Raw genomic sequence first — 25,176 nt, forward strand, 5'->3', positions numbered from 1 at the left:
TTGGAGGGAAGTAATATTCAGATTTGGTTCTTCTTGCTGTCTTGACTGCAGCAGTTTTTATATCCTGACGATTTTTACCAAACTCACTTTATAATAAGAATACCAGTCAAAACACTTACCTGTTAATCACAGGCAAACAGAAAATTGTTTTCTTATTTTTGAATTAATATGGACAAAGAAAATAAAAATTAAAAAAATTATTCGTACCTTTAGTTTTGGAAAAAGCATACGGCCGGAGTATTCAATGACGCAATTAAAATAGTTCTAATTTAACAGATAAAAAGCGTTCTAATAGATAAAAGTAATTCTAATAGATAAAAAGCGTTAGTAGAAAATATCTAAAACTATGTTTGTTGTTGTTGTTTCTTATGGCACTTGCCATGGAGAAGCCCGCTGTTCGAAGGCAGCCGATTTTAGCCTGAGGGGCAGCGCCTCTTGTTTCTATAGTAGCGCCATCTAGGGTCAAGAGAACAACTTAGCTACACACACTTCACAACCCTTTTTACGGGACGGACTTCATTCACACATATCATTTACTCACAGATCGTAATTTAGACCTGAATCAGAGAACGATCACCCCTGATCCAGTACCCCCAGTGGTATTACTCTCGACATGGAGGACTTTGTGACCACGACAGATTTAACGCGCGTCAGCCACCAAGCACGCGGGGAATCTTCGACCGGCGGGGTTCGAACTCGCAACCTAAGGGACGCGAATCCGACGCTCTACCAACCCGGCTATGCCGGCCTTTTCCTTCTTTTAAACGGCCTTAATAAGAACAACCTTTTGTTTGAGCTTTTATTTTAACCCTAAAAATCAGTCAAATCTTTAAAGCTCACTCTTAAACTTGTTATTAGCAGATTTTTTCAGTCAGCCTTGAAATGCTCTTTATCTCTAGAATTTTGCAATTTACAGTTTTATAATCCATTTGAAGGGAAAATGCTTAGACCCTAATTGTAACAAACAACAAACTGCCCATATAGATGGCAGCTCTTTTCGTAGGAAATTCGATTTCAAATGCTACATTCTTCGACTCTGCAATGAGGACTTTGCTAGCATACCAATTTGCAAAGATCATTCGTACTTAATATTAATTGACGATTGTATTAGCTTGCAAAATTCATTAATTGTAATATTTAATTTGAGAAATTCTATCAGTATAAGCTATTCACCAACTATTTAGCTCAAACATATCTTTCAATTAAAATATTCAATTGTGTTTCAGCAAACATTTGTGATTTCATTACGCAACAGTTGATTCCGATAGCTTGTTTACTTTTAAAACAGATGGAGATAAAATTTCAGTCTCAAATCAATTATTACAAAGCAAGGTAAATATTTAAATGCATTCTTCAATCATTTAAATATTTATTCATCACTTCAATTTAGAAATGATTCACTCGCTTTCTACAATTTATGTATTCACAAGCTCATTGCATAAGGTATTTGAAACAATTTATATAATAGCATAAAACAGAATTCATATACATATCATTCAAATGATACTTAACTAATGCATTTCATAAGGAATTATTTCTAATGTGCCTAATGTCATTTTATATAACATGATAAAATTGCTTATTACTCCATTTCCATGCTCAGGTAACCATATGTCTGGCGCAGTATAGTCAGATATGGCTCTTGCACCAATAAACACCAAAATCCAATCCAATCCATGCTCTGGTAATACGCATTAGAAATAAAACAACGTCCGAAACATTGGAGGGAAGTAATATTCAGATTTGGTTCTTCTTGCTGTCTTGACTGCAGCAGTTTTTATATCCTGACGATTTTTACCAAACTCACTTTATAATAAGAATACCAGTCAAAACACTTACCTGTTAATCACAGGCAAACAGAAAATTGTTTTCTTATTTTTGAATTAATATGGACAAAGAAAATAAAAATTAAAAAAATTATTCGTACCTTTAGTTTTGGAAAAAGCATACGGCCGGAGTATTCAATGACGCAATTAAAATAGTTCTAATTTAACAGATAAAAAGCGTTCTAATAGATAAAAGTAATTCTAATAGATAAAAAGCGTTAGTAGAAAATATCTAAAACTATGTTTGTTGTTGTTGTTTCTTATGGCACTTGCCATGGAGAAGCCCGCTGTTCGAAGGCAGCCGATTTTAGCCTGAGGGGCAGCGCCTCTTGTTTCTATAGTAGCGCCATCTAGGGTCAAGAGAACAACTTAGCTACACACACTTCACAACCCTTTTTACGGGACGGACTTCATTCACACATATCATTTACTCACAGATCGTAATTTAGACCTGAATCAGAGAACGATCACCCCTGATCCAGTACCCCCAGTGGTATTACTCTCGACATGGAGGACTTTGTGACCACGACAGATTTAACGCGCGTCAGCCACCAAGCACGCGGGGAATCTTCGACCGGCGGGGTTCGAACTCGCAACCTAAGGGACGCGAATCCGACGTTCTACCAACCTGGCTTAATTTATCAGACAAAAATTGCTTGGAAAATAAAACGATAGCATTAAAAAGAAAGTTTTATTAATTTTAAAGTTGTACAAAATTGTATTTTATTGGATAATTCGATCCTAAAATACTATAAAACAATTAACATTTCGAATAATTTTTAATTAAGCAAAAATTTATATTGATCTGATTGATTATGATTGCGTTGATCTGAATTTTAAAAATTCATTGGCACCAAACGAGATTTGTTGCCTGAAATTTGGCATTCTATAAAAACTGTCCAACTGAAAAGAGTTGATTTTTTTATATTACGCATGATACAATTTACAGAAAGTAAATCTTTCTAAATCATCCTCATTTTGAAGCTCATTTGAGGCAAAGAATCACATTTAGTTACCAGCCAAAATGAGGTTTTAACTTTTGAAAAGAAGGGTCATCTGCTTCAACCGTAGATTACAGTTCAAAAAAAAATATTTGAGCACTGTTCGTTATCCTAAATTAATTACCTAGCAATAAAACGGTAAATGCCTGTGGTTGTTCAAATTGGATCTCTGTACATGTATGAAATATTTTTTCAAGCAAGAGGTCGTCATAAATTTTAGATTTACGTCAATTTTTTTTCAATTAAAAATACCGAATTTCGAATATATATCCAAGTTATTAAAATCGAATCTACTCGAAAACATATAGTATTTTGCAATTATGTGTAAACGAGTGATGAATTCTAAGCAATTAATATTTTCAATTCCAAATGAAAGAATGTTTTAATTTCAATATATTTCGATAAAATTGTTCTTTTACAATAATTTTTTTTGCATTAAATAATCCATTTAAATAATATAAATGACAAATAAAGGCATTTTTAAAAATATAAAAATATATTCTATATTTTTATTATTTTTTAAATTTTTAACTTTTTTTATTCATAACTTAACTTCATCTTAGTTTTGAATAGAAATATATGTACATTTTAATATTAATTGAAGGAGCAAACACCTAAAATATCATTGTTTCAAATTTTATCTTTTCTCCTCAAATGGGTTTAAGGATTTTCAGGAGATGTAGGAAAAATGATATTAAGACATGTAGGAAAATACAAATGTTTTCAGAACAACAAGATTTTCATTTTCTTTGGGTTCCATATCAATTTTGCAAAAGGATTCTCTAATAAGAATTTACTGAAATGAGAGGAAAGAAAAAGCATGTTTTTTAACGTTGATTTAGATGAAGAAACATTTTTTTTTCCATTTGAAGTAAGTATAAAGTAGAGGGTAAAAAAAATCGATGCATGTAACAGATTTTGCTTCACTGATATTTCAAGTGGGCAATTCAAATCAGGGAAATGGGAACCAATGAGATCCAATTACAGTCGTAGAAAGGAATTTTGTGATCTTTAATGAAAAGCATAAATGCAGAGCTTTGTACTAAATGCAAATTTCCATTATTGTTAAATATATAGATGGGTAAAAAATTATTGAATAAAGCACAAAAAAAAAGAAAAGAAAATACTGGGGGCGTGTGTTTAATGCAGTCTTAATAGTATTTGACAAAATGTCCTTTTAAAAAAGTGAAATAAAAGCTTAAAAATATTTCGGAAAAGCAATTGATTTTTTGTACAATTTTTAGTAGTAGTAAGAGATTATAAAAAGTATATTAAAAGTGAAAAGGATATTAACATTCATTATAGTATTTGTGTTTCGATTACACAAGAATGCTTGAGGAAATAATATTTATTTTTCTGCTTCTTCAAAAACCTTTCATTCCAGCTTGTCATAATTATATTTATAGCTGCAATTACCCAGAAATTTTGGTTATTATAAACGATATCCACTGAGTATATTATTTTAACTATTATTTTTTCTGTAATTAGATATGAAATAAAAACATGCTTTTCAAATTATTATTTAGTCATTCTTATCAATCGATTAAAAAAAGCGTTAATCTTTCTTTGAGAAAAAGGCTATATTAGTAACTGAAATAAAAACTTAAATGCAGAAAAATATTGAAGAAGGAACTTATTTGCTACATTTGCATAAATTGAAACAACCCAAATTCTTCTTTATTGAATACTAGCCGCCTTCGTTAACCAACCGTTTTGCCAGCATTAAAGCTCGATAAAATTTCCTATTAAATATTTTTTATTAATTGGTCTCGTAATATTTTTTTTTCTTTCAGAAAACTATTTTTAAACTTCAAATCTTGAAAAAAAATGTTTTTTAAAAATATTTTAAAAAAATATTTATATCAGAAAAATATTTTTAAACAAAATCTTTCTATCAGCATCCATAAAATTCAATTTTAAATTAAAGTGGAAATGATTAAACTGCAATTTTAAAAGACTTTTTTTTACTGAAACCAAGCAAGTCTTTAAAAAAAATATGAGAACTAAAGCAGAATCATTCGGCATTGAAATCTTATGTGACTACAGAATAATTTTCATAATTTATAATATCTCAACGAATTATTCAACAATATTTTCACGGCTTCATCGTAAAATTCAGATTTTAATTTTATTTTCAAAAGGATTTAAATGATTAGAATAATAATATTTTATTTTTTCTATCTATAATTATACTTAAAAAAACTGTATTGATACTAACCATACTGCCAAAATATTCTTAAGACTCCAAACTTTAAATAAATAAATAGTTCTCTTTTCTGCGATCAAATCTGACCGATTTATTAAATTTTGATCATTACAATTTCGGAACAATCGACATTTTCATAATCTATGCCAATCACTCTTGAGAAACCTTGGAAGATAATAGGTTTTTTTTGAGATCATCGATGAAATAGTCTAAAATCGAACATTTTTATCGAATAGTGATTTTCAGAAATCGGCCAACTTTAAAGATTGAATTAGTTGATTGGTGTGCAAATATTTTTTTATTTAAAATATTAATGTCTCAAAATTATTTGGTAAAAGATGATTCACAACGCAGAGGATCTTTTCAAAAATTTAAATTCATAATTCATCAGTAACATTTGTTGCTTTAAAGTACATAAAACATTATTATTTACTTCATTAAACCATTTTTTTAGCAGACGTATGTCTAATAATAATGGTTTATGAAACATATTTGTCGGGCCTTGATTAGAGTGATATGTTGTATATACTAAATCCCTTTGCCCTTAAATACAATTGATATATTGATTTAATAATATAGATATGGTAAAAAATCATAGAAAAATATTTTTTTCATTGGTTTTTAAAAATATTATATTTCACATTTATTTCATTTCAAAAAGACACGTATTGAAAATAACAATTTTCTAGATTTAATTTTCAGTAACAATGAATGCATTTTCTAATTTTAGCTTTTATAAACATGATGGCAACACATTCATAAAAGCTAATTTTCCCCCATGCACGCGTAATGTGCTTGTGTAAGTTCAATTTTATTTTTATTTTGCGAGAAATAAATTGTTGAAAAATATGGTTAAAATAGTTATTTAAAAATGCATTAAAAATAGAAATTTAATTTACGGGCTAAAACAATGGCATTATTAAAATATATTTTTTTGATGCAAAAATCTTTTTTGTTGGATATAATTTTCGGAAGTGATCGCGTAAAAGTGCCAAGTTTTCGCTTAATTTTCAATTAATTAAATTTCTAATTAAAAATTCAATAAAATAGCTCCGAGGTGCACATTCCCTACCTACATTCCTTAGAATGTGCCAAATCTGATTGCTGTATGTCGAACGTTCTGACCTACAGAGCGTTAACATACACACACACACACATTGGGCTTTATTATAAGTATAGATTTCCTGTTAGCGTGAACCAATTTCTCTCAAATTTAATATCTAAGAACTTCTTATTATTCAAAATCTTTTGAAAGATGTAAAATTGAGGTCTGAAGTAGGTAAATTTAAAAATGATACCAACTGTAAATACGAAGATGGTTCCTTATGTGATAATAGTTTGCATATTTTTAAAGTGAACATACTTTTATTTTGAATGACATATTTTCCTTGAATTCAGCTTTAAAAGGTTCGAACGTATATAGATTTCTTGATCAACTCCAGAATTTCACTATAAAAATTTGGTTTCAATGTTGTTTTACTTATGCATTAATTCTATTTATTTTCCAGAAATTTGCTGGTATTTTTATTATTTTAGAAAAGTTCTCTAGAACGTTTATACAATGCATATTAAGTTATTTCCTAATTTTAGATTCTATAAATAGCATTCTTTTGCTATATTTTGATATTTTCTTTCGCTATTTTTGCTATTATTTGGAAAAATATAAGAATTGAAAAAGTTTAACATAATTCTGACTGTTATATCTGATATTTAGGAATGTAATAATAAATACGGAGAGCATAACAACAGTTTTAAAGCATGCAAACCAAAGTTACAAAATCCATTTCTGTTATTCTAAAGAAAGTAATAACTGTAACCCGACTTGTACAATATTACAATTATAAATAAATGCTAAGGAAATTAGAATTCATTGAGTTTCGATTCTTCATCAATTTTAAGATACGGACTAGATAAAAAAAAAAAAGTTTAATTTTGGCAAAGCAATTGATTTTTTTTTTTTGATTCAGTATTCTTAATTTTTGATTTTAAATAATTCAATCTATGTTTTCCACTTAAAGAAATGGTCCGAATTTGATTTCGGCATTCATTTTTTGAAAAGTTACATTTATCTTTACAGTTGCATAGTTTCTTTTTAATGCTATTTTCAAAAAACTCTAGATTTTGATAATATCTCACCAATATTCATAAATCAAGATCTACTAATATATCTTGTTCTGATTGAATGTAATTTCTCATTATGTTCTCGAACTACAGAAAAAACAATCTGTTCGTTTAAACTGTTAAACACTTTTTTTTTCATGTTTCAGAATGTTGGAAAAAAAATTGAAAATTCCATGTCAGTCAAATACCAGAATTTAAAGAATTGATATAAATACAGCTTGTTTCTCATTTCAGGAACTATTTAACGTATTTCTTGACTTATCTGGAGAATTTGAACTAATCGTTTGATGAGATTCTAAACTAGAAGATTCTTGCTTTATATCTCTTTTTCACACACACACAGACACACACAAAAAAATCCTTTTTTTCCCCAGTTTTTTTGACATTGAATTAGTATATTTTAGTTTCATTGATGTTTTTCCAACCTGTTTACTAAAAACAAAAAATTACAAATATTAACCTCTTTACAGTTTTTTTTTCAAAAAATTCATCCCAAATGTATCTTCAAACAGTTTTGTTTCTGTTTACCTTCAAAAGCACGATTTAACTGAACTCAAATCTTTGAAATTATTTTAAAACATTTTTTTTTTTTACTGAATTTAATTAAAAGTCAGCAGGTATAATATTTATCCAATACTTGCAATATTCTGGACACTAATTAAAACATTTTTTATAGCTTTAATATTTCATTTAGATCTCCAATGCATTCATATTCTCCAAAAAATAATTCCATCACTTGAAGCCAAATTTTTACATTCCTAAGCAATCAACTTCTCCTTCACATAAGTACGATGGGAAGCAATGTTCAGCATAAAGAGAATCATTTATTACAAGATATAAAAAACGACAACTTTTCTCGAGAATTCTTATTTTTTTTTTCGCCGAATGCCATTCCCTGCCGGACTGATGCACGACAGCATTAGGCTGGAATCCAACTCGAGTGATGAATCGCTCATCCGTCCACGAACAAGACTTTACACGACCCCCGTAAAGGCAAAAACTGAATTTTTGGCTCTGATTTATTTAAAAGGCTTTTCCGGAAATGGGAAAAAGTGAAAGCCGGGTTGATCGGGGTCCCGCCATCCCGGCCCCTCAGCCTTCCATCCCCCAGGCCCACAATTCCCATTGCCATGGAAACGAGAAGCACCTGTTGCCTCCCGTGACGTCACCTAAAGTCCCCTTAGGAATGAAAGGGGGATCACAGACTTTGTGGTTAAGCGTCTTCCAATCCCTATTCGCAAAATATTCCAAAAGAAAAGTTCGAAATCGTTTGGAATAATCGAAAACATTCGATGGAATGTTCTTTAAATAAATATATTTATAGATGTATTTCTTTTTCTTTGTTTGAATTCGGGAAATCGGGAGGGTGCATGAGTTATTCAATTTATCAAAATTGCCGCTAGGTGGAGCTCTAGAAATGGGTACCCTCCTACGCGCGGGATCTGCGAGGGGGTTAGAACAGAACAAGATCGTTCGGTTATCGGAACGGACAGGAAAATCATTCGCTCCTGTTCTCTCTCTCTGTGTCTACGGCGGGAAACTCCTGAAACAGTGACCTTGAAATTGTCGATGAATGAAGGAATGCTCGTCGTTTGAGGAAGGGCGAATAGCGGAATAAGCCTATTAATATTTGGGGTAAGCCCTGCTGTTTTGTTTGCCTGCATGTCAATGCATAAATATAATTTTAAAAAATACCATCCGACTGACAGAAATTTTCATTCCATTGCAGTTCTTATTTTAATAACTTGGAAATTTTTTAACTAATTTGCTTTTTTTTCTATTTAAAAGTAATTTTTTAATGAATTGCTGAAATTTATAAGAGTGTGCCGATATATTTACATTAAAAAAATATACTTCTAAAAATTGATTAAAATATGAAAAATACATATATATATATATATATATATATATATATATATATATATATATATATATATATATATATATATATATATATATATATATATATATATATATATATATATATATATAATTTGCAAATTAAAGCAGCTGCAAGAAATGTTCTGGAATTTTTCCAATCACAATCCTTTTTGCGACAACAAAAACATTATTTGATTCAATATAGGAAAAGGAAGAATATGCAGTCAAATTTCTATGAATAAGAAAAATATCAACACTCAAATATTAATACAAGTAAATCGATGAAGCTTTATTAACGGTTAACTACGAAAATTTTTTGAAGAATATTTATTTGGAAACTTTTGTAAAATGTTTCAAATTTAGGATAATGTTTATTTAGTTACAATGATAGCACAACTAAAAATAATTCTTCTGGGATTTCCGCGATTATTAAATTCATATAGGTAACCATATTTAGGAGGGAACCACAGTTTAAGAAATCCCAAATTACAGAGCAGTTTTCCATTATTTCATAAAGTGAAACGTAAAGCAATTCGGTATCGCTGGAAAAAATGAGTATGCCTTAAATATTAAATAAGATTATTTCTTATATCTAAAAAAAATTGAAAAACAAAATAGGGTCAGATATGAGATTACGTTATGCTAAAAATGAGCATTTCAATCAACTATACCCCCTACTATCCGGCTAAATCCGTTTTTTTTATCCGGCCTGACCTCAAAAGAGTATGCAGGATAAAGAAAAACCAGACAAGCCAAACTTTAATACAAATGTCTCACCCTTATCATTAGGAACTTCTTTTCTAGCTACACGGTTATTATTAAAGCATGCACTTTTATAAAAAATAAAACTTAAAATAAAACGTATGCTTAATTTTTTAACTATTCGAAAGTAAATGGTTATATTAATGTAGAAACGGTGATAACCATTTTAATAGTTAATGGGCACTAATTAATCCTCACTTTATTACGGGGTATTAATTTTAAGCAATTGCAGATAGTGTGAATTCTGAAAAGCGAAGATTTAATGCTGCATATAAAGTATAATATAATAGAATGCATAGAAAGTATTATAATCGACAAAAAATTCGATCTCTACTTCTTTTATTAAAAAAATTATTTTTAAATTAAAAATGATTTTATTTTAAATTTCTTTTATAAATTATATAAAATTTTGACTGTCTTCAGTCTATCTGTCTGTAAAGATGATAGAAGATAAAAATGTTAATTAGACGGTTCGACATATATACTTTACTCCTAAACGATTTTTTATTAAATACGAGTTTTTATAAATTATTATTGGAAAATTCAAAAACTAAAGGGTCTAGATGGATGAAATTTTGTGTACAATTTTTATCTATAGAAATGCAAAACTTTGTTAAATTTTGAGACAATTTAAATTTGATTGAAATTCTGTAAATACCGCATCTCTTCATCAATATTGAATTTTTCCTAAGGTAAACTTATATGAAAAATTCAACACATTTTTCTCATTTTTAGAATTCTGGATCTTATAACCAAAAGACATTTTTTAGATATTTACTTATATATATATTTATTTTATTATTAAATTATGACATCCGCTGTATCATGGAATGTAATAAATTAGTTCATGAAATAATTATATTTTTAAAAATGATTAAATGATTAATGATTAAAAATTATCAGTAATTTCATGAAATAAGTAGGTATATCTAAGTAATATTTGAATTATACACTTTAACAATAATTTACGCACAAAGTAATGAATAGAAGAATTTTTGTTTGATTAAAAAATAATAAAACATATTTCACAAATTTATAGAGGTTGTAAATGTGAAATCTTTGCAACCGAGCGACGATAATAAATGCAACCTTTAAAATATCTAAGACATTCGAATTAAAATAGAATAAAGGTATGCCTGTAAAATAGCATAAAGGTTTGTAGTAAGGTTATTTATATTCAGTAGCGTAGTAAATGTCAGCTGTGAATTTATTAGGTGCACTTAGAGTTTGCCATTTCAATAGTATGTTTTGCGGGCAGGGCAGAATGAAATCAATATTGCGCGTTGTGCTTTCGCTCGAGTCGATGTTGCTTGATGCGGTAAATTATGATGAGATATTCTTAGTAAAGATTTGATTTCATATAACTAAATATTTTGAGAGATTGGTTTTAAGTTAATTATATCTTAAGCAGTAAAAAAATTAAATCATTAAATGAATTTCTCAGGTTTAAATCTCTATCCCCTTTTCCATAAAAGCTTAGCGATGGATTAATTAGACACAAATACTAAGAGATAATCAGAAGAAAATGATAATAGAAATTAAAAAGCATGCAATTTTCTAAAATTAATTTCATACAAAACTGTTTTATCGAACATATTTACCTGAGTATGATTATAAATTAATTTCCAAAAAAAACCCATGATAAAATTTTTAAACTAATATTTACTGAGTAGACATTTTATAAATGTATTTTTCAAGACCAGTTAATTTATAATAGCGGAATACGACGAAATTCATTAATATTTATGCTTTTAATCACAATGAGCTTCAGATTGAGGTGGATATTCTTTTCAGTGCATTAAAGTCAAATGATCAAACTATGAGAGATCATAGTCAAACTATGATCTCTCTATAGTCCCGCTCTTCTCCAATATCATCCCTTTAGGAATCCACATGGATAAATGGGGAGGGTGAATGGGAAAACGTGAGATTGCACATGAATGTCAGTATCTTTGGCTTTAAAATCTACAATATATAATATTTACAAAAATATGCAGAATGGGTGAATTTAATTTTTACCGCTTTTTAGCAATAAGTAAATATATCCAACAATTAATAGGATGCATTAGATTTTTTTTTTCTTTTTGTGTTTAGCCATTGATAAAAGCACTGATGGATGAAAATACCTTAAAATAGAAAGAATATTGAATTCTACCATTTATATCGAAAAGAGGAAACTATTTTGCATTTTGCAATTAAAATCCAAATAATTAAGATTGATTTTTTTTGAAGTCTAATTGTATTAAGTTGTTGATTAGCAGAACAACAAACTCCTCAGCAGAAAAAAAAATTATCCAAATTTGGAAATGGAAGTAGCTTACACCAAACTTCGCTAGTTTTTTTAATAGTTTTAGTATCAGAAATGAAAACCAGAGAGAGAAGAGGCCATATAAATGTGATAGGTGATCGTAACAAAATTAATGCCTATGCAATAAATTTCTATTTATTAGACCATGTTAACCCTCCTGGCGGCGGCTTTCAGATTGCAATCCTTACCGAAAGCGGCACGCCGGAATAACAGGTTCAACCTTAAAAATGTCGCGGTTTGGTCAAAAGGATTGCTTTCCCCTTTTGCGGTCAGTTCAGCGCTGCAGGTGGGAAGTGATTAGCAAATTTCATGCTGTGAGTAGCAGGTGTTTTTTATCGTAGTCTTTCGATTTCTAAGAGCATTTTTCTTTCAGTGCTTAGGAAGAGATTGACAATAACATCGATTGAAAATGCGAAAATTTGATTGATTTTTTTAGAGGTTTTTCGATTATTTTATAAAACAATCCATAAAATTTATGTTAGGAATAAGTTATTATCATGTTTATTTTGATACTAGTCTGGTTTTTATAAAATGAAAGTCCTCGTCTAATATTTTTTTCATTGCAATATGTTTCGCAAATTATTTTATTCCGTAGTACTGTGAAATTATTTCTCGACATTACCTGCAAGTGATTTAATTTTTTTAAAAAACCCTTTCAGTGCATTGCCAATTTATTTTAATATTTTAAAATGCGTGTTTAAAACATTAATTGTGATAAATAACATTACGTTATAATTTTGTTTCTTCAGTATTCAAAAAAATAATTGTGTAATTAGGGAATTTCATGCAATGTTTCACTTTCAAATATATCGATTTTCAGTATTTATCTGCATGATTAAAATTTTATAATTAAATATACTGTACAACATTTAATTGGCCAGTTATTCAGTAATGCTGAAATAACGGGTCGATGCGCCTTATGACTGTAACAAATAAAAATAATTGTCAAAATATTTCTTTGTAATATTCATGATACAAATTTGGCCTGGAAAAATGACTCAAATAATACAGATTATTTAGACTCATAATTAACCATTTGCAACTGGAATTTTTTGAATACCAGCAAATCAAGTTCCTACAGAATATTAAGTACTGTTTTAAAATAAATTACAGTTTTTGAAAAATCTCAGTTCTAAGTTTTTCGTGTTAGAATCAAAGCTCTTACTATTTTGCAATCGGATAACGACAAACCGTGGGGTAAACGAATCATTAAAAAGAAAAATCTGAATTTAAAAGCTTTGCAAATACAGTTGCATTGATCTTTTTTACTTATTACTTTTACATTATTTATTGCTTTTGGTGATCAGCACATGTGTTACTTCGAGATTACTAGCCAATATAAAATTTTTAATTAAATGTTTTCTTCAGCAAAACATCTTGAAATTTCAAATTTTGATAGTCATATAATTCATACTATTGCAGACTCATTGTACCATTCTGTATTGCAGATTTTTTTTTAATTTTCTGTCAGCTCCTTGACAGTAATTCCTTAATTTAAAACGGGAGTGAATAAACTTCAATTAATGCAAAACCTTTTTTGTTGAAACCAATCAGGCTTATTAAATTTTTAAATACAGGGAATAGAATCATTCAGCAATAAAGTTTTATGTATATACTGAATATTTCTTTTTAATTTTTGAAATGATTTTGAATAATCTGTTATTCAATAAAAATTTCCAAAAATTCCTTCTTATTCTGTAATAATTTTGAAAGTTATGATGGAATACACTTCAAAATCTCATTTTATTTTTAATTCATAATTTTTAAAAATTTTCAGAAAAAAAAAAGAAAAAAAAACATTTTACACGTTTTCATTTTCTAAGATGCATATTCCATTAAGATATATATAGAAGATCTAATAGACGCCACGCACAAACATTCGTCTAAGGTTATAATAAAGATGGACAAGTGTGTGTGTTATTACTTGTCTGGTTGTATTGGTACTTTTCAGACCAGACAATTTGAAATAGAATTACCAAAATCTGCATCTACATACATTGGACAGTGGGAATCATTTCTTTAAAATTTTAACTAACCCTTTCAAGGGACAGGGGAAGTATGCTCATCACCAAATTCAACAATTTTTGAATAAAGTTATATAAGTTGGCATAAATTCTTACTAATTTTTCAGTAAGGTTTCAATTGTAGGTTAGAGGTTTCAATTGTTTATCTCAAATAAAATGAAGTGTCTTGATTTATTTCTTAGTTATTAATTGGAAAAATTAATTAATAAATCAGATTAAACTGATCTAATAAGTTGAATGAATTACTTTTTCTAGGCCAATCTTAATTTTAAAAACATTTTACTCCAACATGACTAGGAAAAAAAGGGCCTTTAAAGGGTTAATAAAAATTATTAAAATTTTAAAGTTCCTTCGAAAATATCACAGTAGAAAAATAATTTGTACATTAATTGTGAATTCAAATTTTTTCCCCCACTTTTAATTAAATTAAAAATATTTTAAAAATATATTTTATTTTTGAATTGAAACTAAACGTTTTCATTGTTATCCTTATATTTCATTCCGGCTTTTTACCCATTGATGATGATTTAGTTAAAAGATTAAAAATTAAGCTAAAAGCAAAGGGGTAAAAATTTCTTTACTGAAATACAAATAAACCATGTGGCTGAAGAGAATGCTACATAATTAGCATCTCAATAAATAAGACACTAAAAGTTCAAGATCTTAATTTTACCTCAAAGAATGATTTTTCTTGGTGATACATTCAAATGTATAAATGACACATTGTATAAATTATATTAGAATAATTTCGTATTTTATCGCTGATAAATGGTAAAATTTTAAATAATTTTTAATTAACAGAAGTTTTAATTAAAATTTTGAAAATTTCCTCTCGAGGTGAACGTTAACAGTTTTCAAATTATTTAATGGCGAAGTGCGTTCGCTCTAAGTCAAACAGTTTGATCTGGAGATCGCCAATACGAACATTCATATTCATTATAATTAGAGATATTCGCTACTTTAATAGAAATATTCGCAAGCGACTTTCATGTCTGACACCGTTGTTCAGACTAGTTCTGTTTTTAAAAAATGAAAATGTGAGGCTAAAGGTTATTAAGAATAAAGAATTTCAAACTACATGGAAGTGGGAGTTTCCGAATTTTTTTTACTCTCGTGATCAAAAATAAAATAAAACAAAGATCATATCCCGTCTTGTTTGTTAAAAATCACATCCAGTGAACTCGAACTGACCAAACAGGAGAAGAAAATAGTCTAAATGCCAGTTGTACGCATTAAAAATTTTTTAAATGCTAACATATGAGATAAAATTAGATCAAGGAGTTAAAATAATGGAACAATTTTAAAATTATTTATTCTCACATTTAACTCACACATTCACTCACTTTCAAGTGGATTAAAATTCGTGGATTAAATTACTCAGCATTAAGAGTAAAAATATCAATATAAACCACTTTCATATAAACAGAATCGTGCGATGTATATATAAGATTGTACAGTGAAATAAGATTAATATTTCGATACAAAAAATAGAACCTTTAAAAACTGCGCTTATATTAACTTTGAAAATATTATTAAAAACCAGAGGAAAAATATAAAAACAATGAAACTTATATCTCTACAATGCTTACATTTTTGTTCGAATTCGTCAGTGTGAAATTCTATAAGGTTTAAAGAATGAAACCAATATTCAATTTTCATATATAGTTTATTACGTTATAAAAATAAGGATTTAATGTAACGAATACTAATCTTTCCGAAAAATCGCACTTTAATATATTGGTTCTATATATCTCCCCGTTTTGAAATACACTTATTAATGAACACTAAAAAAAATAATTCATTAAAAGTTAAAAAGTTTCGTTCGTTAAGTAAATTCTGTAAATACGTTTAGTGTCTTATTTCCAAAAATAAGTTGCATAAGCAATGTCAATTCTAAAATCCTTAAATGAAAGCACGCTATAAAAAAGAAACTTGTCAAATTTTAATTATATATTTTTTATTTATTTTTTACATTAACTATTTTCTTATGCTAGAAAGCTTTAAAATCTTATGTTTCAAATTATTAATAATAATACGTTTATGTATGTATTCATTCCAGGTATATATTTTCATACTTTCAATTTTATTCTCGTTATTTAAATTTCATTTTGGATACGTAATTATTATCAAAATCTCAAAAGTAACGAACGCCTCAGAACGTAAGCGAGATTTCAAAATGCTTAAAAGGGCGCGAGCAGGAAGACATCAATCATATCGTCCACTGATAACGATTCACTTTTCCTTATCTCACATTCCCTTCTCATTATCTCACAGCTTGAGATTGGGGGTAGGGAAAAGCTGGAACCCGTAAAAATACGGGCAGTGACAGTTTTAAGGGAGTTTTTGTTTCCGTCTATAGACGGGTCCGCCGTTTTGAAGGGAGAAAAGATTCCGTCTTTTTCCGGGGTTGCCGCTTGGAGGGTTAACGGCCAGAAATACGCAAAATCACGATCACTCATCTCACAGCACTAATCGCAGTGGCGGTAAAGACATGGACAAATTGTCTTAAACTCTCCAGGTTTACTTTACTTTGCAAGTCGATCGCAATTTCGTCAATGAAAGTCTCAGCAGATTTCATAAGAATCTCACTAAAGAGGGAAAAATAATAATAAATATGAATTTATTATCACCTCTGTGTTATTTTTAATTTTTCGTTAATTCTATCTTCATAAGCATTACAAGGGGCCGCGATGGCCTGGTGGAATGTTTCGGCTTCTTTGCCTTTAGATTCGATAATTAATTCCACCGAAGAACAATCGTATGAGCGGATTTGGTGCACGTTAAATCCATCGGGGTCAAACGTCCTCCCCCTGGTATGGTGTGGAAGTTTGGAGAGGGGGTGCTAACTCATGTATCATCTTCATCATCTGACCGCGGTTCAAAGGTACGAGGTCCGTCCTAATATAGCCTTAGAGCTGCTTAAAAAAGAGACATTAATGTAACTAAACTAAAAAATCAGCCTTTTGTGCTATCTGATATCCATCGTTTCCATCTCTGAAACAACACAATAATACCAAACTTCCTTAGCTTGATGAGTATCAACATTTTTTCACGTTTGGCTCAACAATTTTAAATTATCTCGAATATAGCTGGTACGTATTGCTAAACTTTAACAGCAATGGATCAATAAACTTAAAGTATCTTATATGACTTTCTTGTCTAACCTATAAAAGGAATAATTTTCCTTTATCATATGCATTGTTAGCCCCACTTATGTATTTTTATACACGATGTATAGACTATTCAGTATAAATTGTATCATAACAACTGCTGCTAAGTAGCATTTTTCACAAGGATATTAAATGCAATTCAACATATGCGTGTTATTCTTTGTATCAATCCAAAATGCCGACTAAGATCAATTAGTTCCCTAATATAAAATTAAGAACAGAAACTGCATGCAATTAACGAAAAATACGCATGAACTGAGCACGAAATTTGTTTGAATATAAACTCCCTAAAGCAAAAATCGCCCCAGGAAAATGATTGAACATAATTAATCATTAAACCGTATGCAGAACTCAGTTTTCGAAAGCATTTTCTTTCTGCTTCTGCAGGATATTGCATTCGCGAATATTCAAATCAGACCCGCTGAAGCTGAAAATACTTTTCCCAATATTTAAATATTTCCACCGCAAAATGCTTGTCTGGAATTCCGCGAAGGATTATTTTATTCTGAATCAATGGGACGTAAAACATTTTCATTAACTTGAGAAAATTGGAAGATTATTAGAGTTCTCGGAGGGGTTTCAGAATTTTTGTTTTATAACTTGACTGATTATCCAAATGCACTTGAGATGATAACTTCGGAACTTTTGTTAAAATTTTCCTTCACAGTGAAGTCTTTGTAAAAGGGTATATTCTTAAGAGACTCAGCAAAACTAGCTTGCTTCGAAACTTAGACGGAAATAAAGAAAGAAATTCCATATAATGTGAACACGGTTTATAGTCGTAATATTATTATAACAATGCAACTCATTAAATGATTAAATGATTCAATTTCCATATCATTCAAATATTCGCTGAAATGGTGAAAATCAATAATTCACCAGCGAATAAAAGTAGAAAGATGTCTTTCGCACATGGAAATGTGACTGGATTTGTTTAATCACGAAACTGCAAATTGTAGTTAGCTCACTTTGCGATTTAAACCTCCAAATATTTCTATAATATAAAAAAGATCCGTAGTATTGATTAACGCACTGAAAGGAAGAGTGGTTTAGAAATTTTCAATGTATTCTTCTTAATTCTGAAGTACATATGTTAGATGATAAACTAAACTAAATTTAAATTTTTTTTCTTTTTTTAATTTAATTTCCTTTTTTTTTTAATCAGAAAGCCAACACTTTTAGAATGGGATTCTTTTTTTTCATTCGCGGATGCAGAAAATTGCAAAAGCACTTATAGGCCTTTGGAGATGACGGCTATTTTCAAAAAATTTGAATTAAAAAAAATAACATGGTTATCGATCTGAAGATTTAATTGGATTTATCCTTTTGTGCAACACATACTCAGTAGAATTGCAAAAATTTCGACTCAATTGAAAAAAAAGTAGCTTTCCAAATTGAGATTAAAAACGCTTACTACTACTCTAAATAATTTATCTTGAGGTGCTATATCTTAATGTATAGGTATTTTTATACCTATAACTTTTTTAACGTTTCCTTTTGAAATAATAGCTTTCTATTGAGACGTGAAATACCAGCGTTACAAATTTACCGCTTCCACGCCGGCGAAATCTCCGGTACAATATATATAATGGTCTGTTTTGAATGGATAATTAAACAATTTAAAATAATAAAAATTGCCCTTATGTATTTTTCCGACTTTTTTTTATGATCATTCGACTAGATTAGTTTATGAATGTATTAGATTGCAACGCTCAATAGCTGCCATCATCATTTTTACAATAAATTATTAAAAAACGAATTATAAGTAGTTTTTGTATATTAAAGTTGCTATCTTATTGCTATGTAGGTAAAGAATTCTTAAAAGATTTTCAATGATAATTTCGAGTGAATTTACATTTATTAAAACTCAATTATCTTTCAATCAATAATTAATATTAATTTTTTTCGATGAAACCGAGTGAACTTTACATTCTTTATTGATGATTTAAGTTTAAACAGAGACATTATTACACTCATTAAAAATTTCCGTTTTAGTTTTTGAAGAATTCCCCACATTTCAAACTCATACTCCATAAGTTTATCTATCTGAGAACATAACTCAAAGACGAAACGCAGTAGATCAATGCGATTTTGCATCCTATCGATCAACGTGTTAATTATCTGTCTTCTTATTCGCGTGTATGAGAATTAGATTAGTAAAAAAACTCATCAAATTGTATTTATAATTTATAATGTGAGATAATAATACAAAAGGTAGTTGATACTTGCCAAAATATGAATCAAAATCTATTTAAGGGACCAAGTATTGTTTCGAAAAGCATATTCATTTCTCTTTACTACATGCGATGAAGTTAAATGCATATGCAATGCATCATAGAACAGTGAAAATATCAGCTAAGATTCAGTGTTTCATAATTACTGTGCATAACCTGATTTTTTAAGAACATTTTTTGAATGAAAAGCAAAAACGTTCAAACGATAAGAACGTATTTTTGCTGATTTCATTGAAAGGTTTTTATGTTCCCGCTTAAGTGTAAATAAAAACTGATGACTGTAGCCCATAAAAATGAATTTACTGCTCTCTTGGGGATTACTTTAATTTTTAAAGATGAAATCGTAAACAACCTCAAAAAAAAAATCAAACAGAAATCTTGGAATATTCTGGGAGCAGCGATAGAATTTTGATCTTTATGACTTGCGCCTGAATATACAAGCTCATTTAGATAATATGCATTTTATGGCAAATTATTTATTTTATATTTCCCTTTTCTTTACCACTCCATGTCTTGAAAATCTTAATTTTTAGCAGAACATTTCTTTATTGCTTTATTTTTTATTTATATTCGAATTTTACAAAGCTGTTTTTCTTTGAATAATGAAAAATAAATTTTAAAATATTTAAAGCTGTGCAATTTGCTGGCATAATAGAATAGCATATAGAATTCATTACATATAATAATAGAATTCATTACATATAATAATATAATAGCTTAAAAAATACATCATAATGTCTTATGCAGGCTTATACAAATGTATACATCCAAGGAGGTATTTTGAGTAATAGCATAGTCACTTTATCAACAGATTGATTGCGGTGGGAGGGACGTCACCTGTAACGCCCATCTGGTTGCTTGAATAGCATCCCGTTGGCCATAGGCGACCTGATAAATTAAAATGATCTTTGAGCTTAGCTTTCACCTATTCACGTTACTTGTCACACCCTCTGTAACTAAATAAAATGAAGAATCGGAAGCTTTTTCATATTGCAGAAGTTTTGTCTGGAAGTTTTATTTGAAAACAAAATACTGTATTCTCATTTGTAATAAAATTATTCCATGAGCATCGTGATGGACACTGTTAACCGGCCATCAAAAATGCAACAAACTTTGTTCAAAAAAAATGCACCAATGAGATAAAATATTAATTATGTTTCCATAGCTTCGTAGAATCAGTCTGAAAACCAATAACCATTTTCAACCAATTTATGTAAAATCCTGCAGTGATCAGTACGTTAAAATAGATGCACCAACTATATAGTGTAGTGTAATGCTTTAAAGGAAAGATATTGCCACACTCAAATCATTGCTCTGTAACTATTTAGAGGTGTAAAATACCTTTCTATGCAAATTTAATGACTGATTGTAGTCTCAGCATTTTATTTAAGCAATATAAAAGAGAGATTCCCTATATGTTTCAGCTTTTGTTGTTGTTGTATTTTTATAGAATTCTGTTAATGCGTTTTGGTTTTCATTTATATTATTTATATATACGTGTTTTGTGATCAAGTGAGTTTTGCTATCGAACTTGCTTAAAATATGACAAAATTGAGAGCATATCGCTAAAGCTTTGCTTTCCATTTATTACTTTGTAGATAATGTTATTTGTAAAACTACTCGAATGTAAAAGCCCTCAGAAGAATTCCTTTAATAATGTTTGGTACCATGTAATTATAAGCTCCAAATAATTAAACATTAAAGCTTCAAATCCTATTCTCTAGTAAATAGTTATGCGCCAAATTAAGCACCGAAAAAGAGAAATAATCCAATGTTTGTTATTCTTTGAGTGAAACTGTAATCCAAAAACTGTCGCCAGTTCTATTGTTAAAAAATATAGTATGACAATTATAGAAACATGAGTGTCAGCAAAACTAAAGCATTTTTCTCACAAAGAAATAATTAGCAATCTCAAGATTAATCAAGGACACTGAAGACCAAAAGAAAATGCAATTTAAAATGAATTAAAATTTATAACAATAAATATTAAAATCAGCATAAAGAAAATATTAACATAGATATCAATATTATCTTTTCAAGAGATACCCTATTGACAGTTTATATATTTTAAGCACTTCCGATGTGAAAAGATAAAATTTTTTTCTAGAAAATTCTACTTCTAAATAGATATAGATAATTGAACAAATTAGTTGAACACATTATTTTTCTCAATAATAATTTGCTAATTTTACCGATCGTATATGTATATATTATTATATATCTAATATTATTTCGAATATAATGTATAAAATTTCTGACTCAATCATCAAATGCCATTACATGTACAATGAATTGAAATCTAGATGACAATGTTTTGAAAAAATGTTACTTCCTTTTTACCGGTAACGTCTTTATTTTTATTTTACCTTTCCCTTTTACCAAAATACTTTTTGAAATAAACTTGATTTCAAAGAATTATTTTACTACATTCCCAGCGTTTGATAAAAACAAAAAAAAAATAACCTCTGTTAAATTGGCAAACATCCAACAGATTTTGAATAGTTAAAAATATCCCGGCGGAACGAATTGCTACGATTTTATTTATTTCATGTATTAAGGAAAGTTTGCATATACCTGCTTAACAATTTTCAAAACTCTTTTTTTGCTTGCAACTTTCAAAATATTTTTGAAAGAGGAAACCTCAGCAGTAATGTTTAGCAACTGAATTTAATATAAGCAGTTTCTTTCTCTTCATAGAAAATTGAGATAAAATAGATGTCCTGAAGGACAGATATGTTTATTTTTCTCTCCTGAATATTTCCGAATATCTGACAAAGCACAGGCAAATACAAGAAGAAATTCATATGGAGGAAATCTTGTAAATCTGCTTCAGTTTCATTCATTAAGAAGCACTAAGAATTTTAATATTAAAGGTTAACTTTTATTCTATATTGAACAGAGAGATAAAAATTATTGCGATAAAGAACAAATGAGGAATACTGAAGAATATTGATACTATTACATCAATTTCATGCTATGCATAAACAGTGTAATAATGCAATGTTTTGAATAATTTTCGCATTTTTTTCTTTTTGTTTATAAATCAGTGCTTTAAAGGATAGATGTTTTTAACTATTTAAACTTTATCATCGGTAGGGAGTAGGCGGTGGTGCAAATGTTATAACATGAAAAGTTTTTCGTGGGTTGTCTACTAGTACTGGTTTTATCAATTTAAGCTCATACATAAAGGATTTATTTTCATCCTGTTACGCGTATGAATGTAACTCGGGCAGGCGTCCTGGCATAGGCGTAGCGTGTCTTCCCCGTGATCTAGGCGTCCGAGTCCCGGTTCGGGCATGGTTGTTCTTCTTCTGTTCTATCTGTGAGATGTGTGTATGTGCCCTACTGTAAAAGGGGTTGTGCAAGCGAATGAGTGATGCATGAGTGGCAAAGTCGTACTCTTGGTAATAGTTGGCGATACTAAAACAAAAGACGCACCTTACCGGCTTAAATCGGTGTCCTCGTAACAGCGGGTTTGTCCATGGCAAGTGCCATTAGAAACAATAACAACAACATGTCACGCGGTCCTTTTTTACGTAAATACAGCACTAATTTAATCTAGAAATTAAAGATCGGTTTATTCTAATTTATTTCCTCCGATGAAACTTCCTCATTCATTCTTCTTTCAAGAAATAAACGAAATCCGGAAAGAAAGACCTCGCTGTTTGGAAGAAATCCAGTTATCAAACCCGTTTTTGATTTTTGTGTGAGAATTAAACTTCCCATCAGAAAAGATGTTCTGCGTAAAGCGAAATAAATAGTAATCCGAAAAAGCAACGTGTTGTGAATGCGACGGGTGTGACAACATATCCCAATGTAGAGTTACTAAAATTTCTTTCCCTGGTCTGGTAATATGCGAATGAGCATTGTCATGTTGGGATACAACCATTATTACGTATCGCCATTTTCTGGATGTTTTTCCTTCAACGCTTCGTTCAAATTGATCAAATCTGATGTTATCATTCAACAATGGTGATTTCATGATATAATCGTTCCGTACCTTAATATTAGAGTTTTTTTGGTGGTCTAAAATGTTCTCTGTTATGTGTAATGAAAACAGTATTTTTGAATCGCTGGACGCACACTTTTATTATATTAGATGAGGTATGTTCACCATAAATGTCCAAGAGCAATGTATTTCTGCCGCAGTTTTCTTTGCAGTTAAATAATGTAACACGTGAATTTGATTTTTTTTAACCTAAAAAAATTTTTTTTAAACATTAATAAGAAGTCAAACTCTAATTTTAGAGATTATTGTCACACTTTTCAAATACAACTTTTCTGATTTATTTGCTGGCAAGCAGTACAATTAACGTCATCTTTTAAAAATGAGCATATCATATTTATTCACCCAATAATCATTTACCTGCGACTTCTCATTCTTTTTTATAGGTATGAGACGCGTGAGGATAGAACCTGGGACCTTTTGGTTAGCAGTCCAGTAACGATCCGATTTTGCCAAAACAGTTGTTCGGGCAGAAGCGCTGTTACTGGCTTATATGCAATTCACCACACTTTCATCCCATTTATTGGCAGAGGACTAATGGAAGTTATCTGTAGAAATGATTCTTAGGACTCCAATTATTAAGTATTGAATATTTCAACACATCACCTAAATTTCCATGCTAGTTTCCTTTAAATAAAGAAGGAGCAAGAAATTCCTTCGCTTTTTTATTTAATAGCCACTTTCAGAAGTTATCTCCGAATTCCACCCATTTTTATTTAATGGAGGATCAAATAGTTAAAACATCTAATAATAAGTAAATAGTGGTGTATGTACCAATTGAATTACCAGCTAGTATGATCTTTTTAACAAAAAAGACTGAAAAATAAAAAATAATTCTTTAGAAACTATTTTTTCTAAAATTTTCTCAATAATAGTAGTTTTGAAAAGTAACAATAACTAGTTTTTCATATTTTATAAAAAGTTATTCTTATTACTATTTTTTTTTTTCAATTTTGCTTTAAAAAATTCTGATGTTTCAGACTAGGACAAACATAGGAATTATTCTATATTACATAATAGTTGGATAGCTATTTCTCAAAAAAATGTTTTAATGTCTTTTTTTTATCAAAGATAAATATTCCGGGTACGGCATAAATTCGTGCAAACTTCAAAAAATCATAATTTAAAAGTAATGCTCGAAAAAAATTGCGGTTTGCGAGAATATGTTCAGAGAGCCTTTGAATTTTGTTATTTCCATTAAAAAATTGTATTTAAAAATGACCGATAGAGGGCGCTCACACGTCATACCGAGTCTGTTTATGCAAATCAGTATAGCTATAAAACACAAGGCTGATAATGGATCTGACATTCGACGCCAGTAGCATGCTATCGCTACTGGATATAACATTAGTGGTGAAACTGTTCTATAAGAACGGTGAATCCGCGACTAAAGAATTGCGACAGTTACGATCGTTGAAAGGAATTAAGGCGAAGGAGAAAAAAAAACAATTTCTTTGGATGGGATATTGAATTTAGTTTGCCGTTTTGAAGAAAAGGGAAGATTAGAGGATCGTCCACGAAGTGGCAGACCATGCGTCAGTGCTGACCGCGTCCCTGTTGTACAAAGGGTCATGAGAAATGTGGCAGCTGAGACTTCAATGGGGAGTTCCAGTGCATTCTGCACGAAATCTTGAAGC

The 25,176-nt window shown here is 29.5% G+C and overlaps 1 protein-coding gene across 1 annotated transcript in view; it reads left to right on the plus strand.

The window, feature by feature from the left end:
- Positions 1-8,643: 8,643 nt before the first annotated feature.
- LOC129961960 (uncharacterized) overlaps positions 8,644-25,176 on the plus strand; it is a 291,846-nt gene continuing 275,313 nt past the window's right edge. Inside the window, exon 1 of the mRNA XM_056075609.1 lies at positions 8,644-8,789. The gene's annotated coding sequence lies outside the window, so the exon portion shown is untranslated. The remainder of the gene's footprint in view (positions 8,790-25,176) is intronic.

This window comes from Argiope bruennichi, chromosome 2, assembly GCF_947563725.1.
Source record: "Argiope bruennichi chromosome 2, qqArgBrue1.1, whole genome shotgun sequence".
Lineage (NCBI taxonomy): Eukaryota > Metazoa > Arthropoda > Arachnida > Araneae > Araneidae > Argiope > Argiope bruennichi.